This window comes from Pinus tabuliformis, chromosome 5_1 (genome assembly GCF_031772625.1).
Source record: "Pinus tabuliformis cultivar Carrire ecotype Pingquan chromosome 5_1, CPIR1, whole genome shotgun sequence".
Classification (NCBI taxonomy): domain Eukaryota; kingdom Viridiplantae; phylum Streptophyta; class Pinopsida; order Pinales; family Pinaceae; genus Pinus; species Pinus tabuliformis.
The window spans coordinates 228,412,061-228,428,606 of NC_142305.1; positions in this window are offsets into that span (position 1 = coordinate 228,412,061).

Genomic DNA, 16,546 nt, shown 5'->3' on the forward strand with positions numbered 1-16,546 from the left:
GCGCGAAGAGATGATGTCTAGATCCTTATTCCTTACTGTGCTTTTATTATAGATCTTAACTTAATTATGTGGGCCCAATATTCTCATTAATCATTCAACATTCATAACAAGTGCGTGCAATCATAAACGTTAAAGAGATGCATAAATATAACAGAAACTAGACACAAAATATTCCAAAATCAACTTAAATTTTATTAATTCTCTATCCTAGTACAATCCCAACTCCGCCCTGTGCACTTAGCTGCAGGGGTCTACGCACACAGTTGCGGACTCTACCAGGCCTCTACACACTTAGCTACAAAGCCTCTTCCTACTACTACAACTCAAGACTCAGACTTATAAACTTAGAGCTAATTCATCATCCAAAACCCATATGACTTCTCAAAGCTAAGACTTCCTTTACCCTTAGAGCCTCTCTCTATTTATACAATCCCATGGTCTGCAAACCATGGGTAGGTCGACACACTTTTCATTCGATTACATTATCTTAGGGTGGACAACCCTAGACTCTCGCACTCTGTGCCCGCATTTCATAGGGTATTTACATTACACTTGACCAAAATTCGGGCTTCAAGCCCCAAAACCGTACTATGGGGGGATCCGCTACCCAACAGGCCCCTAACACAATCATCGTGACTTGTCCCAAGTCACTCTGCTAGTGTGGTGATCCTTGTGCAAAGTCCATCCAACTGTGTCTATGTGGCACGAAGGTCTGCAACCCACCATGTTGTCGTCGTCTGGATCTACTCCATTTCTGCTTCGGAATCATCTGCGTCTGACTTGATTCTCTACTTTGATGCCAGCTTCTAGTACCTGCGTTTATAGTCCCGCACCTCTGTCCAGCTTTTCGGGTTGCGAAGACTGTCCTTTGGTCAATTAGTTAGACAGCCGGCCCACCTATGTAGGGATTCAGGCGACTGTCGTTTACTCTTCTTGGGAAGGGCTCTCCATTAAGTTTGACTAGCTGGACCGCACCTCCATTTGTGACCTCCTTTACCACATATGGTCCCAACCAATGCATTCTATATTTCCCAGAAATTTTTCGAACTTTCTGTCATACAACAACACTAAATCGTTTACCTTGAATGTGCGCAACTTGATATGGCAATTGTGCCAAGCTTTCTCACAATTTTTCTGTACATGTTGATGGAATCCCACCAGAAACTGTTCTTCCTCGAGTTCTTCCAATTGCGCGAGCCTCTCTTCCAAGGCTTCGTGGTCCGACATGCCTGTCATTGCTGCTATCCGCAAACTGGGTATGATGTATTCCATTGGCATGACTGCTTCCGTGCCATAGACTAACCTGAAAGGTGTCTAACCCGTCAATTTCTTACACGTGGTTCTGTATGCCCATAATACGGCAAGTATGCACAAGTACCAGTCGTTTCGATGTGTGTTACATACTTTGGTCAATAGAGTCTCCAGAATCTTGTTGAATGTTTCTACTGTCCCGTTAGCTTGCGGATGGTACAGTGTACTTTGCTGATGATACACCTGTAACTCCTCGGTGAGTGTGTTAATAGTTTCATTCAGGAAGTGCGTTCCGCAGTCACTCATTAAAATTTTCGGGCATGCAAACCATGTCAACACTTTGTTGAACAACAATTTCACAAATGTGGCAGTCGTGCAGTCCTTAACTAATTGTGCTTCCACCCATCGAGTCAGATACTCTGTCGTAGTGATGATGTACCATGTGCCCATCTTTTCCTGAGGTTTGATTGGTCCCACAAAATCAATTGCCCATTTTTTGAATGGCTGCAACGTCATCTGTGGATTGAGTGGCATCTCATCCCTTAAGGATGGTTTCCCAGTCCTTTGACATATGTCGCAGGCCCGACAATATGCTTTCGAATCTTGATGTAAGGTTGGCCACCATAGCCCAACACGAAAAATCATCTGTGTCATCGCACGTCTTGCATAGTGTCCTCCTGCAGTCCCCCCATGTGCTTCCATGAGGATCTGTCCTCGTTCAAATTCAGGTACATATCTTGGCAATATCTCATTATTTCCCATTTTGTAGAGGTGCCCCGCGATGACAGAAAAGTTCGTCGCGCGTACCACCAATTCCTTTTTCTGCTGGACTGAATATTCCTTCGATGCAATCCCTGTGGTTAAAAAATGGATTATGTCTTCGAAGTGGCCATCCGCAACGCGCACTGCAAAGAGTTGTGCATCAGGTAGGCCTTCTTCCAAATTTGTTGGCTCCTCACCTGTCTCAATTCGTGATAAGTGATCTAGTCCTGCATTTAGGCACCCCGGCTTTACGATGTCCTCAAAGTCATATTCTTGAAATAGTAACAGCCATCTGCATATGTGCCCCCCAACACAGGCTTGTTCACCAAGTATTTCAATGCAGAATGGTCGGTATACATCTTGAAGTGCCCGCCAAGTAAATAGTGTCGGTATTTTTTGAGCACGTATACCATTGCCAATCCTTCGCACTCAATAGTAGAATAGTTCTTTTTGGCTTTGGACAGTCACCGACTTGCGAATGCAATCAGGTGATCCATGCCTTCCACGCCTTCCTGCGTAAGTACAGCTCCCAGCGCAATACACGACACATCAACATGTACATGAAATTCGATGTCCCATTTTGGGAAGACCAAGATGGGAGTGGATGCCATTTTTTCCTTGAGAACATCCAAACTTTTCTTGCAATCATCATTCCAACAATATGTAGTGTCCTTTTTCAATAGTTGTTCCATTGGCGCTGTTATTTGTGCATAGCTCTTGATAAACTTTCTATAGTAACCAGTGTGCCCCAAAGTGGCACGTAGTTGTTTGACACTTCACGGCGCTTCCAAATTGAGAATAATGGCAATCTTCGCAGGGTCCACCATCAGGCCTTGTTTGCAAACCACATGGCCGAGCAGGTTTCCAAAGGGGACGAGGAAGGTGCACTTTTTAAGATTCAGCGCAATCTAGTGTCGTTGGCAAGTATCCAGCATCAAACATAAGCTCACTATATGGTGTTTAACTAACCCAAATACAGTCCAATCATCCAGATAGACCTCCAAGAACTTCTGGATGTATTCCTTGAATGCGGCCACCACTACGCGCAAAAATATCGTTGGCGTGTTCTTCAGTCCAAAGGGAATAATGGTGTATTGAAAATAGCCCCATTTGGTTGCAAAGGTTGTCTTGCTCCTATCTTCTGGCGCAATCTTGATCTGATGGTACCCTGAGAAGCCATCCATGAATGAGTAAGCTTCCTGACCGCCAACATTTTCCAATACTTCATCTGTAATGGTGTCGGGAATGGATCGTAAATACAAGCGTCATTAAGCTTCCTAAGGTCCACGCAAATTCTAATTTCGCCCTTCTGTTTTTTCTCCTGTACTACAATAGGACTCACCTAGTCGGATTCTTCCACTGGTTCAATAATTCTGGCTGCAAGAATTTTATCTAATTCTTCGTGGACCTTTTCTTTATACTTCGGATTCAAATGGTAAGGTCACTACTTAACTGGCTTCATGTCTAGTTTTAGAGTAATCTTCATCATCCCTAAGTCACCAATGATCCCCTTTAAGTCTGTGATTTTGGTCGGGAACAAATCTTGATATTCACAGAGTAATTCGGCGACCTTATCTACCGTAGCATCGTCCCAAAAGTCCCTAAGCGTTGCATACTTCGACTCTACGTCTATACTAATGTTTAGCTACTTTGTCTTTAGCGGCGCAGTGATGTCGAGATCCTCAATTGATGGTCCTCGAACTTTGCGACACCCTTCAGTTTCTGGAATATTAATATTTCAAAGGTCATCATCATCCTCCTCTACATGTACGTTACAAAATTCTAGGGCACTACTTAACTGGGTTGCCCATGCTGGTTGAACTACTTCCCATGGTTCCTATGGTATTTTGAAGATGGTGGCTTTTATGGCTTGCAGTGCATCGTCAATAGTATCTGACCATCGATCTTCAAATGTGAATGTTAACAAAAATCCCTCACGCAAGACATCCCATTCGCCCGTACCATGTCGGAGTTCCATCTCGGTATACCAATTCATGAGTATGACATCCAAGGTATGGTAGAATAAGTGTACCCATTCAAGCTGAGGTTCTTCTCCATAGGCCTTGGTCCATTTCGGGAGGTGTGTGCACAGGTCATTACATCCATCATATTTATCTACTATCCGCAGTTATGGTTTCCCAAATCATAGGCGCATCATCCTCCTACGGTTGCGCCAGTTTTCAAAATTTCCTTGATTTGTTCCCCACCATCATGCAGGTGTCACACGCAGCACCCATTTCAATGCATCGAACAACTGTTGTTCAGGTACTGTGCTCTCAAACTTGCTCAAGAATTCATCCACCGCTATCAATCCATCATATGTTGGCAGATCTCGGGCCTAGGTTGTTATGCAATACAGTGATCTAGTCATCATGTTGCAATTCAGCATTGTCACCTCGTTCAACTGATTGTGCCAGCGTTCATCTTCTTCGTCTGAATCCGAGGTGCAGGAACTTGCGCGCTCCCACAAGATCCTTCCATCTATAGTCAGATTCACCCAATCTTGATCTCGCGCAGTTATCTTGTAGATACAATCCAGCTCATCGTTGCGCACGGGTTCGGTTTAGCGTGCTCCTTCGGCTGGGTCTAGCGGAACAACTACGCAAAGGGACTTTTTCTCGAATATCATCTTCCACTTCTTCAGGTTGATGACTCCATTCATATCAGTGGCCCAGTCTATTCCTAGCAATGTGGGATACAGATTGCTGTCATCAACAATCTCTATTACTTCAAAGTCTGTCTGTGTGCTCGTGCCTTCGATATCAACTGTTACCCCTTGCAACCTCCCCATGGGCAAAATCTTCTTTTGGTTCACCATTTGTAATTGAATATGGGACCACTATAACACAGGCCTACCCATTCGTTCCCATGTTTGCTTTGGTAAAACATTCGCGTCCGAACCCAGGTCTAGGATTACCTGATCCATTTCATACTCGCCAATCTGCGTCGTCAATCTCATTTCCCTTCCGATGCACAATGCATGCTTTCCAAGTTTCCAGACTACATGTGGTTCTCGTGACCCTGCGCGCCTAGTGATCAACTCCTGTAGTCCCTTAACTGCCTTATTGTCACGCAACATTTTCATGCATGTCTCCAAAAAGATAGTTAGCATAGAAGGATCCATCCCTGGCTCTGGTTGATTCTTACTACCTGAAGTGGAGGCCTCCGCGAAGCTCTTCTTAGCTTCCATGAACATCTCCTTTACGCATCCTAAGTCAAACTCAGGTTCCTTTGTAGGGGCCTTTCGAACCCATGTATCTTCCTCGAGCTGCTTCCCCTTATCTTCCCCTGTAGTCACGCCGCTTCTAAGCACTATATTCACATTTGGGTCTTCTTCACACGGTTCAAACCTCATCATTTGATATTTTGAGTTAGAGTAGACTGGAGTACCCCTTTCTCGCGCATCTGTGTGATCATCGTAGGACAATCTACCATTTCATGATCAAACTAAGCACAGTATGAACATGATACTCTCGTCTGATTGGTACAATCGTGGGCGTAGTGCCCCGATCCTCCGCAATTGTAACAAATCAACTATCCACGACCCCTTCCTGGCCCCATTCCTCCTCGTCCTAGACCTCGCCCCTGAAATCCACCGTGCACCATTCCCGCCACTGGATTGAGGGCTCGTTTTTTTGTCTGCATTCGATAGGCTGGTGTTCGATCCATCATTAACTCGTAGCTTCGACAAGTACGCTTGTCGTGGCCTATTGACCTATAGAAATTACAAAACAACTGTTGAGGAGTCTGTGTATACTTCTGTAACAAATGATAATTATCTGTCATATGCTTTCCTCCTATCTGACAAATTGCGCACCATAGCGCGGGTGCTGCACTCGGCCCTGCCTCTGCCTCCGGTCTCAACGGCATTGGCCCCCCTCCTGCCAAGTAGTTCGCGAATATCAGAGAGTGGTCCTTATCGTGGCCCTGGTCTTTGCATTTTATGAACCACACTTCCTCGCGTGCCTTCGACCGTGGTGCCCTATCCTGCTTCAAGCTCTGCATTTCCAGGTAGATATTCTATAGTTGCATGTGGATTTGTTGAAATCTTAGCCCCGGATCCTGTATTGGTGTTTCATGCAACCTCATCACCATTTCCAACGCTTTGGCCTGGGTAGCAGCACCCATTTCAATGCATCGAACAACTGTTGTTCAGGTACTGTGCTCTCAAACTTGCTCAAGAATTCATCCACCGCTATCAATCCATCATATGTTGGCAGATCTCGGGCCTAGGTTGTTATGCAATGCAGTGATCTAGTCATCATGTTGCAATTCAGCATTGTCACCTCGTTCAACTGATTGTGCCAGCGTTCATCTTCTTTGTCTGAATCCGAGGTGCAGGAACTTGCGCGCTCCCACAAGATCCTTCCATCTATAGTCAGATTCACCCAATCTTGATCTCGCGCAGTTATCTTGTAGATACAATCCAGCTCATCGTTGCGCACGGGTTCGGTTTAGCGTGCTCCTTCGGCTGGGTCTAGCGGAACAACTACGCAAAGGGACTTTTTCTCGAATATCATCTTCCGCTTCTTCAGGTTGATGACTCCATTCATATCAGTGGCCCAGTCTATTCCTAGCAATGCGGGATACAGATTGCTGTCATCAACAATCTCTATTACTTCAAAGTCTGTCTGTGTGCTCGTGCCTTCGATATCAACTGTTACCCCTTGCAACCTCCCCATGGGCAAAATCTTCTTTTGGTTCACCATTTGTAATTGAATATGGGACCACTATAACACAGACCTACCCATTCGTTCCCATGTTTGCTTTGGTAAAACATTCGCGTCCGAACCCAGGTCTAGGATTACCTGATCCATTTCATACTCGCCAATCTGCGTCGTCAATCTCATTTCCCTTCCGGTGCGCAATGCATGCTTTCCAAGTTTCCAGACTACATGTGGTTCTCGTGACCCTGCGCGCCTAGTGATCAACTCCTGTAGTCCCTTAACTGCCTTATTGTCACGCAACATTTTCATGCATGTCTCCAAAAAGATAGTTAGCATAGAAGGATCCATCCCTGGCTCTGGTTGATTCTTACTACCTGAAGTGGAGGCCTCTGCGAAGCTCTTCTTAGCTTCCATGAACATCTCTTTTACACATCCTAAGTCAAACTCAGGTTCCTTTGTAGGGGCCTTTCGAACCCATGTATCTTCCTCGAGTTGCTTCCCCTTATCTTCCCCTGTAGTCACGCCGCTTCTAAGCACTATATTCACATTTGGGTCTTCTTCACACGGTTCAAACCTCATCATTTGATATTTTGAGTTAGAGTAGACTGGAGTACCCCTTTCTCGCGCATCTGTGTGATCATCGTAGGACAATCTACCATTTCATGATCAAACTAAGCACAGTATGAACATGATACTCTCGTCTGATTGGTACAATCGTGGGCGTAGTGCCCCGATCCTCCGCAATTGTAACAAATCAACTATCCACGACCCCTTCCTAGCCCCATTCCTCCTCGTCCTAGACCTCGCCCCTGAAATCCACCATGCACCATTCCCGCCACTGGATTGAGGGCTCGTTTTTTTGTCTGCATTCGATAGGCTGGTGTTCGATCCATCATTAACTCGTAGCTTCGACAAGTACGCTTGTCGTGGCCTATTGACCTATAGAAATTACAAAACAACTGTTGAGGAGTCTGTGTATACTTCTGTAACAAATGATAATTATCTGTCATATGCTTTCCTCCTATCTGACAGATTGCGCACCATAGCGCGGGTGCTGCACTCGGCCCTGCCTCTGCCTCCGGTCTCAACGGCATTGGCCCCCCTCCTGCCAAGTAGTTCGCGAATATCAGAGAGTGGTCCTTATCGTGGCCCTGGTCTTTGCATTTTATGAACCACACTTCCTCGCGTGCCTTCGACCGTGGTGCCCTATCCTGCTTCAAGCTCTGCATTTCCAGGTAGATATTCTATAGTTGCATGTGGATTTGTTGAAATCTTAGCCCCGGATCCTGTATTGGTGTTTCATGCAACCTCATCACCATTTCCAACGCTTCGGCCTGGGTAGCGAGTTTCTGTTGCGACAGCGCTGTCCTCATGTGTGGTGTCAGAGATGCCACAAACCATGTGTGATGCTGCACATCCGTGAGTGTCATATTAGCCTCGCGGATCGTACTCTTCAGCCGCTAATCCAAATCCCAGGGGGTCTCGCCTAGAAGCATCGCGATCTCTTTAAATCTGATGATTGACTATGTCTCTGATTTCGGCTAGCTAAATTCTCTGTTTAGCGCATGTTGGATCTCTGCTATTCCTGAATTTGAGTGATCATTGGAATGCTTGATATACCATGTCAACGTGCGATCCTGCAGCACGTTCACCAATGTAGCCTTCTTAATATTGTCATTCGTGACCCCTTGTGCTTCCCACACTACTCTCACCACAAACTAGAATTGGTCGGGATCCTCATTCCCTACTCCTCTAAATACGGGTAGCTTGATCATGCTCGCCAAGCTAAACTGCGGGTTTGGTGGAGGTGGAGTGGGTGAAGATGAAGGTGAAGTAGGTGAAGCAATTTATGGCGTAAGTGGAGGTGATAACTGCAGAATGCGCTACCTTATCAAACTGACCGTACTTCTCGAAGAGACCCAAGATAGCTCTTCCTCACTCTCTCACGAAGGTGAAATTAAGGTACTGTTTCCTAATCCCTCACTACCTTTGTAGATCTTTCCGCTCTGCGTCATTCCAAACATTAATGTATTCGCATAACCCGTTTTTCACATAACAGCATCGTAATCCAAGTATGCAACAATTTAATGTACTTACCTCATGGTCCCTTGAGAAAATGTCGTTCTGCTTCGCTATAGCTCATGGTCGTGTCTACCACGAACTTAGTGATAAACCCCCCTATTATCCGGTTGAGCCAATGGTCCACAGCTCGTGTGATATTATATTCTGATGCCTCTAGTCTGCACACTAACTCCAGAGTCCACACTATCAGTTGGTCGAGCTTACACCTTCCCTGGTTTTCGAATAACCTCACGATCCACTCATACAGTTCAGAAGGAAAAGATGCGAAGAAGATCTCATGGATTTCCATATACACGTAGCGATCCAGCCACCTTTTCTCGGATACCTGCGGAGTTATGTTTTCCTGCATCACAAACTTATGAAGCTTCTTGTCCAACCACTCTTCAATTTCCTTCTTTGTTGGGTTCCAGTGACACGACACCAAACATCCCTTAGGCAAATCCTGGTCCTGGCAATGGAACCATTTGTTGGCTTGTTGGGGCCTGACCCAGGTTCAGAAGTGATTTAACCAAACAAATCTCGAAACTACCAGCCCTTTTGGCAATAGTCCACGGTGCGCGGACTAAGGTCTCACCCGAGGTAGTATGGGAGGGTGTTGGAACCAGGTTTCCGCACCTTAGGGATGTCTTGATGAAGTCTACAAAGTTCACGAACAGAACCTGCGTGCTTGCATTGCTCCGCGCAGCTGTCTGTCCTTCGCAACTTGTGCAACTTCTTCCGCATAGCTCTACAAAGAGCGCAAAGAGGTGATGTCTAGATCCTTATTCCTTACTGTGCTTCTATTATAGATCTTAACTTAATTATGTGGGCTCAATATTCTCATTAATCATTCAACATTCAAGTGTGCGCAATCATAAATGGTAAAGAGATGCATAAATATAACAGAAGCATAGACACAGAATATTCCAAATAAACTTATCTTTTATTAATTCTTTGTCCCAGTACAATCCCAACTTCGCCCCGCGCACTCAGCTGCAGGGGTCCGTGCACACAGCTGCGGACTCTACCAGGCCTCTGCACACTTAGCTGCAAAGCCTCTTCCTACTACTACAACCCAAGACTCGGACTTACAGACTCAAAGCTAATTCATCATCCAAAACCCATATGACTTCTCAAAGCTAAGACTTCCTTTACCCTTAGAGCCTCGCTCTATTTATACAATCCCATGGTCCACAAACCATGGGTAGATCATGAATATGCTTTACGCTTCTAGTGTTGTATATGCTTTGTTTGAATAATTTACAGGTCTTAAAGGCATGAGCGTAATGCCCCACTTAAATCTTATCATGCAAATTTTATTAATGTTTACATTACCTAAAAATATTGAGAAATATTGGTGAATACCTTCATTTTGGAAACTATAAATTTATTTACTAATATAAAATTCATTATTTCTATTTTATTCAAATTCCCAACTTGCCTTCTCAAATTGAATCTTAGGTAGGATATGGTCTCCTTCCATTATTTCAAATTATATATATATTCATCTCACATTCCCAAATGTACTCTCACATTTACTTAGGAGAAGACATGGTCCTCTCCATTTAATTACATCTCACATTCCCAAATGTACTCTCACTTATATTCATCTCACATTCCCAAATGTACTCTCACATTTACTTGGGAGAAGACATGGTCCTCTCCATTTAATTACCAATATATATATTCATCTCACATTCCCAAATGTACTCTCAGATTTACTTGGGAGAATACATGGTCCTCTCCCATTAATTACCAATATATATATTCATCTCATATTCCCAAATGTACTCTCAGATTTACTTGGGAGAAGACATGGTCCTCTCCCATTAATTTCCCAATTTTATATTCATATCACATTTCCAAATGTACTCCCAGATTTACTTGGGAGAAGAGAAGTCAACTGTAAGGATGGAGGAGAAGTTAATGACATTAATGAGAGGTGGTTGAGGTGGAGAAGAGAGGGAGTATATAAAAAGGGAATGAGGAAGGGAGAAAAGGGGTGTGGGGGTCTTGCTTTGATTTTGGGGTTGGCTGTGATTTTAGGATTGCTGTGATTTTGGAGACCTAAGGAACCTGTGGAGGTTTCTTGGGTTTGTTGAGAGGAGGGAAATATTGTTCATCTTGGTCTAGATTATTCATCTTGGACACACACTACATCTGGTTGGAATTGAGCTTAGAGGGCTAGGGAACTTGTGGAGGTTTCCTGAGCTAGGAATTATTTCCTAGTTGGCTAGGAGATCTTATAGGCATATTTGCGCACTTCAACCACAAAATTATATTTCAATAAACTGAGGCTCATAAACCCCTAAAAGATTTGTTTCATACCCTAAAAGAACATAGTCACCTGATTACATCATTCCCCAAAAGTTCCACCTGAAAAACCATCCAAAACTGGCCTAAACTGGACCATACTGACTACTCCACTGTCAAGGTGTGATGCATACTGACTTCTACACTAACCATGTGTGATGCATACTGATGAGGCCTTCTATACGGTGTGATAAGCGAGGATGGACAAATGTCCGAGACAGTTTGCTAAGTGGAGGCTCATGGAATCTTCTAGAAAATTCTCCTATGACACTTGCCTCTCTGAATTCGCCCAAAGATGAGTAAGAGATCTAAACTTCAGTTATCTCTTCTCTTGTGGAACCAAATGTAACAAGTGGAATGACACTAATCAAAACCCAGAGATGACTCACACCCTTGCACTCATCTATGAATGGATCCCTCATCTTAGAGATTCCATAGGCTGGAATATTATGAATTGCAAGGAAGTGCTGATAGTTTGTATTTGAGAAAGAGCATTGTATTTTTGGGTGATCTTGCTATTTCATGACGTGAAGAGGGCTTTGATGCTGGGAGGATGATGTTGGATCAGATGACTGGGTTGTAATTCTCCCTTCTATTTAATAAAGTTCTTCGAGTTTTCTTCCATATAACTGTGCAATTGTGAATGCCATTGTATGTTCATTATATTTCTGATTCTGTAATGAATATGATATAATAGATCAAGATGTTTTGAGGGTTCTTTGTTACTGTGTTTCCACAAGTACTCTCCAAGCAGGATAAGTACAGAGAGGAGTTGTAAGCTCTATCAAGGAGGAGAGAGATCAAGTAAGGAGTTAAGCAAAAGATCTAGGTTGGTTCCTTTGTCTTTCTCTTATCTATTATACATAGAATAAATCATGAATTGCTTTAAACTGTTGTTTCTAGGGTAGCTGCCAAACCTAAAGGGCTAGTCATTCGAAAAGACACTAGTCTTCCCAAAAACAAATTGGCAACTCTGTTGGGGATTGAATAGATGTTTGTTTGTTGTTATTGTTTGTTTTATAAACTATAGACAGAGCCTGAAGTCAGCCAGGTAGCCTTCGAACTACTCTTGCTCTGCAATTGCATAGTAGATGAATGTTGCTTCAGTCAATCTCTGGTTTAGTTTATGAGTTAAACATTTGACTTACAAGCATTCTAGATGCCCTTTTGGTAGCTCAGTAACCTCTCAAGGCATTCCTCTATACCTTTCTCTTTATTTTCCATCATAGCTCAGCTTTACTCACTGAAAGCAGTTGCAAATTGAACCAAAACCCTCTTTAGTTGTGCTCCCTGGCCCATCGCACTGTCTGTCACTGTCAACCAATATGAATCGCACCTCCTGAGTCTGAAAAGTGCGATGCATCCCTGTTTTTGTGAAGCCTAGGTGCGATGACTGACTAAACCTATTTCCATTCTTGAAATTTGGGGTTTTTGTCCTTGTTTTCAACTCTGTTTAGTTGTTTTTTCTGCTTATGAACAGTACCTCATTACTAAAGACTGCTTGCATCACATAGCTCAACCTCCATTGATTAGGATTAGTAAATGTTTTTATGTATTTTTCCATCATTTACAATCCTTTGTCGAAAAGTTGCTTAAATCGATCTGTTGTTTTGGTACAAAAAGTGTCGTAACTGTTGTTTTGTGTCAAAAAGAGAAGTGTCATGAATTCTTTCTTCCTTGGATAGTCGATTGAAATTTTTGTCATGTATTTGATTTGATTTGTTGATATTTGAAGTGTCGAAAACATTTTCTATTTGAAATTGAAAAGTGTCGTTTAGTCTTCCTTTGTATTTTGAAAAAGAAATTGTCGAAAATGTCGTTTTGAAAGAAATATTTCAAATCTTTAATGCATTTAGTTTTCTTTTTTGGCATTTTTCACATTAAAAAGAATGAAAACAAATACATGCATTTGCATTTGCATTTAGTTTGTGTGTGAAAAATGATTTAGGAAAATGCACTAGTGTGTGCTCTTTGCTCTTTGTTTGAAAGAATTTTAATCTTCTTTCCCTAGTAGATAAGATTTTCATTGGTCGAAATAAACAAAGATTGTTTATCATTGTAGATTGCATTTTAGGAATTTCAAATCAACATCAAGCGGTGAACCACTGAAAGGAAAACTTTAAACAAAATCAACTTCAAAATAAATTTCAATGAACTTAACAACGCTTTGGAACTTAACGCAACACATCTAGAGGTATAAGCTAGAGACGTGTTTTGGGTGATTCCTCCTCCTTGATACGACAAGTACTAGCACGGACTTGTGCTCCCCATATCATTGCGTATATATTGGGAGACCACAATAGTCTTATATCCTTTATCCATAGGAAGTTGAGTCTGCCACCTTATTGATCGCAATGCACTGAACACAGCATTCGAGAAGATTGACTACCGTACATAAGTCCTTGGTAATTTCTCTTTAATTTATCACCAAGGTGTATTTTGTAGTTTTGCGATTGGTTTGGTAATCCCTCTGTCTAGATTTCCAGAGTAGTCACCTTCGTTCCTTTTCGACTCTCTAAAAGAAAAGGTCCATCTGAGCACTTGTCACTTCAGGCTCATTAAAAATAGAAGGGGACTAGAGTCATCTTTAGCTTTTCTCGACTCTTAAAAATTGAAAAAGCAAAGTTGTGTCAAAGCGTATTTAAAACTTATTAATTCGGAGTAACATCCATGTTACCTAGTTGATCTTAGGTTGAGATAATGGAGTCCACCAATCAAGGAATCCCTTTTGAGGGGAATCCTAGTCCATTTTCTTCTTGGGGAAATATTGGTGCTCCGTATATGGCCACATTGTCTCTTCTGGGAATTACAATTGGCCTGCCAATATGGCTTTTCTCAACCTCTGTGGTTCAAAATATCGTGATTCCTCCACAATCGAATCAGCATCCAGTTAATACTGAAGTTGACCCTTCGCCTTCTTCTTTGTTTGTTTCTCCCTCCCCTTCTTCCTCTTCACTTGGTGAAAGTAGTGATGCTAGAAACCAGGTGACTGAGAAGAAGAAGAAAGGGAAGGAGAAGAAGAAGAAGTCAGTTCAGCAAGGGGGCAACCATGAATCATCTGGTGAAAATCCGCACATTAAATCTCCTAAACCCAAATTTCCTTGCGTAATTTGTAAAGGAGACCATTTTCATCGAGACTGTCCTTGCCTTCCTTGGATCTTGAGAGAATGGTCTCCCCGTTCACACCATCAGGTGTCATCAACCTCTGATGATCATGTTGACAGCACACCATCAACTAGTAATAGTGAAGTTCATGGACAGAAAGGAAAGGTCAAAGTTCCATGTAGGTTATGTGAAGGGGACCATACCCTTCACCATTGTCCTTTTTTGGATGAAGCCAAAAGAGTTTTGGATAACTGTCCTGCTTCACCATAGCAACTCCCATTGGGATACAGGAAACTCTCCCCAAGTCCTTTACTAGTTGAAAATCCCACTGACTTGACTCAACTGTTGGTCGAAACACCTATCACTGAAAGTGAATCTTCTGAGTATATACCTGATGAAAGTCAATAGGTCAAGGTGACAGTTAACCAAGTTCTACCTTCAAAAGATCATACCCTTCCTGAAGAGAGTAAGAACGATAGTGTTCAAATTCTTTTTGTTACTTCAAAGTCCGATGAACTTGGGGGTAATCCGCCCATTCCTTCACAACAGGAGGAAAATCCCCCAGTTCCCGCTACTCAAGGGGTTAATCCACCCATTTATTCGGTACCCCCTCCAAGCAGTCTAGTCACTTCCTTTGATTGGAATCGACTAGCAAGATCCTGCCTTCCTTCTTATGTACCTTTCCGGATCATAGTACAAGTTTACAAAATGATCGTATCTGGCACTATCATAGATGAAGGGGCATCAGTGAGTATCCTTTCCTCAACTTCTTGGAAAGCACTTGGTTCGCCATCGCTTATGCCTGTTACATAGAATCTGTTACGCTTTAACAAAGGAACCAGTTGACCGTTAGGGATCCTTCCCAAGTTACCTATAACTTTGGGAAGGAAAACCATTCACCTGAACGTGATGGTAGTCCTAGGACCATTAGATTACAATCTACTCCTTGGACGTGAATATGTTTATAACATGGAGGCTATTGTTTCAACACTCTTTCGACTGATGTGTTTCCCACATGAAGGAAAAATTGTCACTGTTGACCAACTTTCATTTCCCGGTTCAAGCATAGCTCCAAGTCGATCATCATCCCTAAATGGTCCATGTACATCAGCAGTGTCTCTCGAACCTTCATTCCATCCACCTAATTGCCATGAGTAGTCTGGTGAATGTAACGAAGCTTAGGGGGAATGCACCCTTGTCTATTTTGCGGACGAACCCAGCTGAAAAGATAAGTTTCCCTATAGAGATAAGTTTCCTTGTAGGTTATGTGATTGGTCTGACACACCATTCACCTTTGTCTGCTCTGCGGACGAAGCCAAGGAAGTGTTTTGTCTGCGTTGCGGATGAAACCATCCTGCATAACCATAGTAAGTTTCCATATAGCTACTAGAGACTCTCCTTTCCACCATGCTGGGGGCATGCAAACTTTTCATTTCTTTTTTCATTTTCTAGCTTTTTAGCTTTTTCATTTTCTAGTTTTTTTTAGCTTTGTTGTTTCTAGTTTTTTAGTTTTGAGCTTGCGTAGAAATAGAAACTAGACCGAGCATATGTTGTCACATGGTTCAAGCTCGTTAAAAAATAAACCTACCACTGAGCATAGCAAGGTTCAAGCTCGTTAAAAAATGAACCCGCCTCCAGTAAATAACCTCTGTGATTGCCATGCTATCAGCCTTTTGAGCCTTGGTTGTGTACCGCCCATCACCTCCATCCTTTTGGCCAATCATATGCTTCCACTTGGTTGTTTACCATTTTGAGGAACAGCTGCGATGAGTGGTCTTATTAGCCAACCTCTTCACATCACCATGTTTTGAGAAGTTCCAAACTTACCTAGAACCAGTTGCTACCCTAGACACCACTCGTTCCTAAAAAACGAGCCTTCTTTAAACCCTTTTCAAACTCGTTAAATATGAAAATATTGTCGAGCAATTGGCCTTTCCAACTCGTTAAAGTGATTGGAAGTGCCATCCCTCCTGTATATTTTAATATTTTTCAGACTTGAGGGATTATCTCACGAAAAAGTTCGAGCGCTTGTCTTTCTCGGCTCGTTAAAGTGATCGAAAAGTCATCCCTTTTGTATTATTTTAATCTTTTTCGGACCTAAGGGATTATTCTATGAAAAAGAACCTCTGGAGTTTCCTTTTCGTCCCTTTTCAAACTCTCTAAACATGAAAAGGACCGAGTTATCTTTGTCGTTAAACTCGTTAAAACAATAGCGACAAACTCGTCCTAGATGAGACAGAGTTTCCTTTCCGTCCTTTTTCAAACTCTTTAAACATGAAAAAGACTGAGTTATCTTTGTCGTTAAACTCATTAAAACAATAGTGACAAACTTGTCCACCCAGACAAGAATGAGTTTCACTGTCGCTAGACTCACTAAAACATAGTGA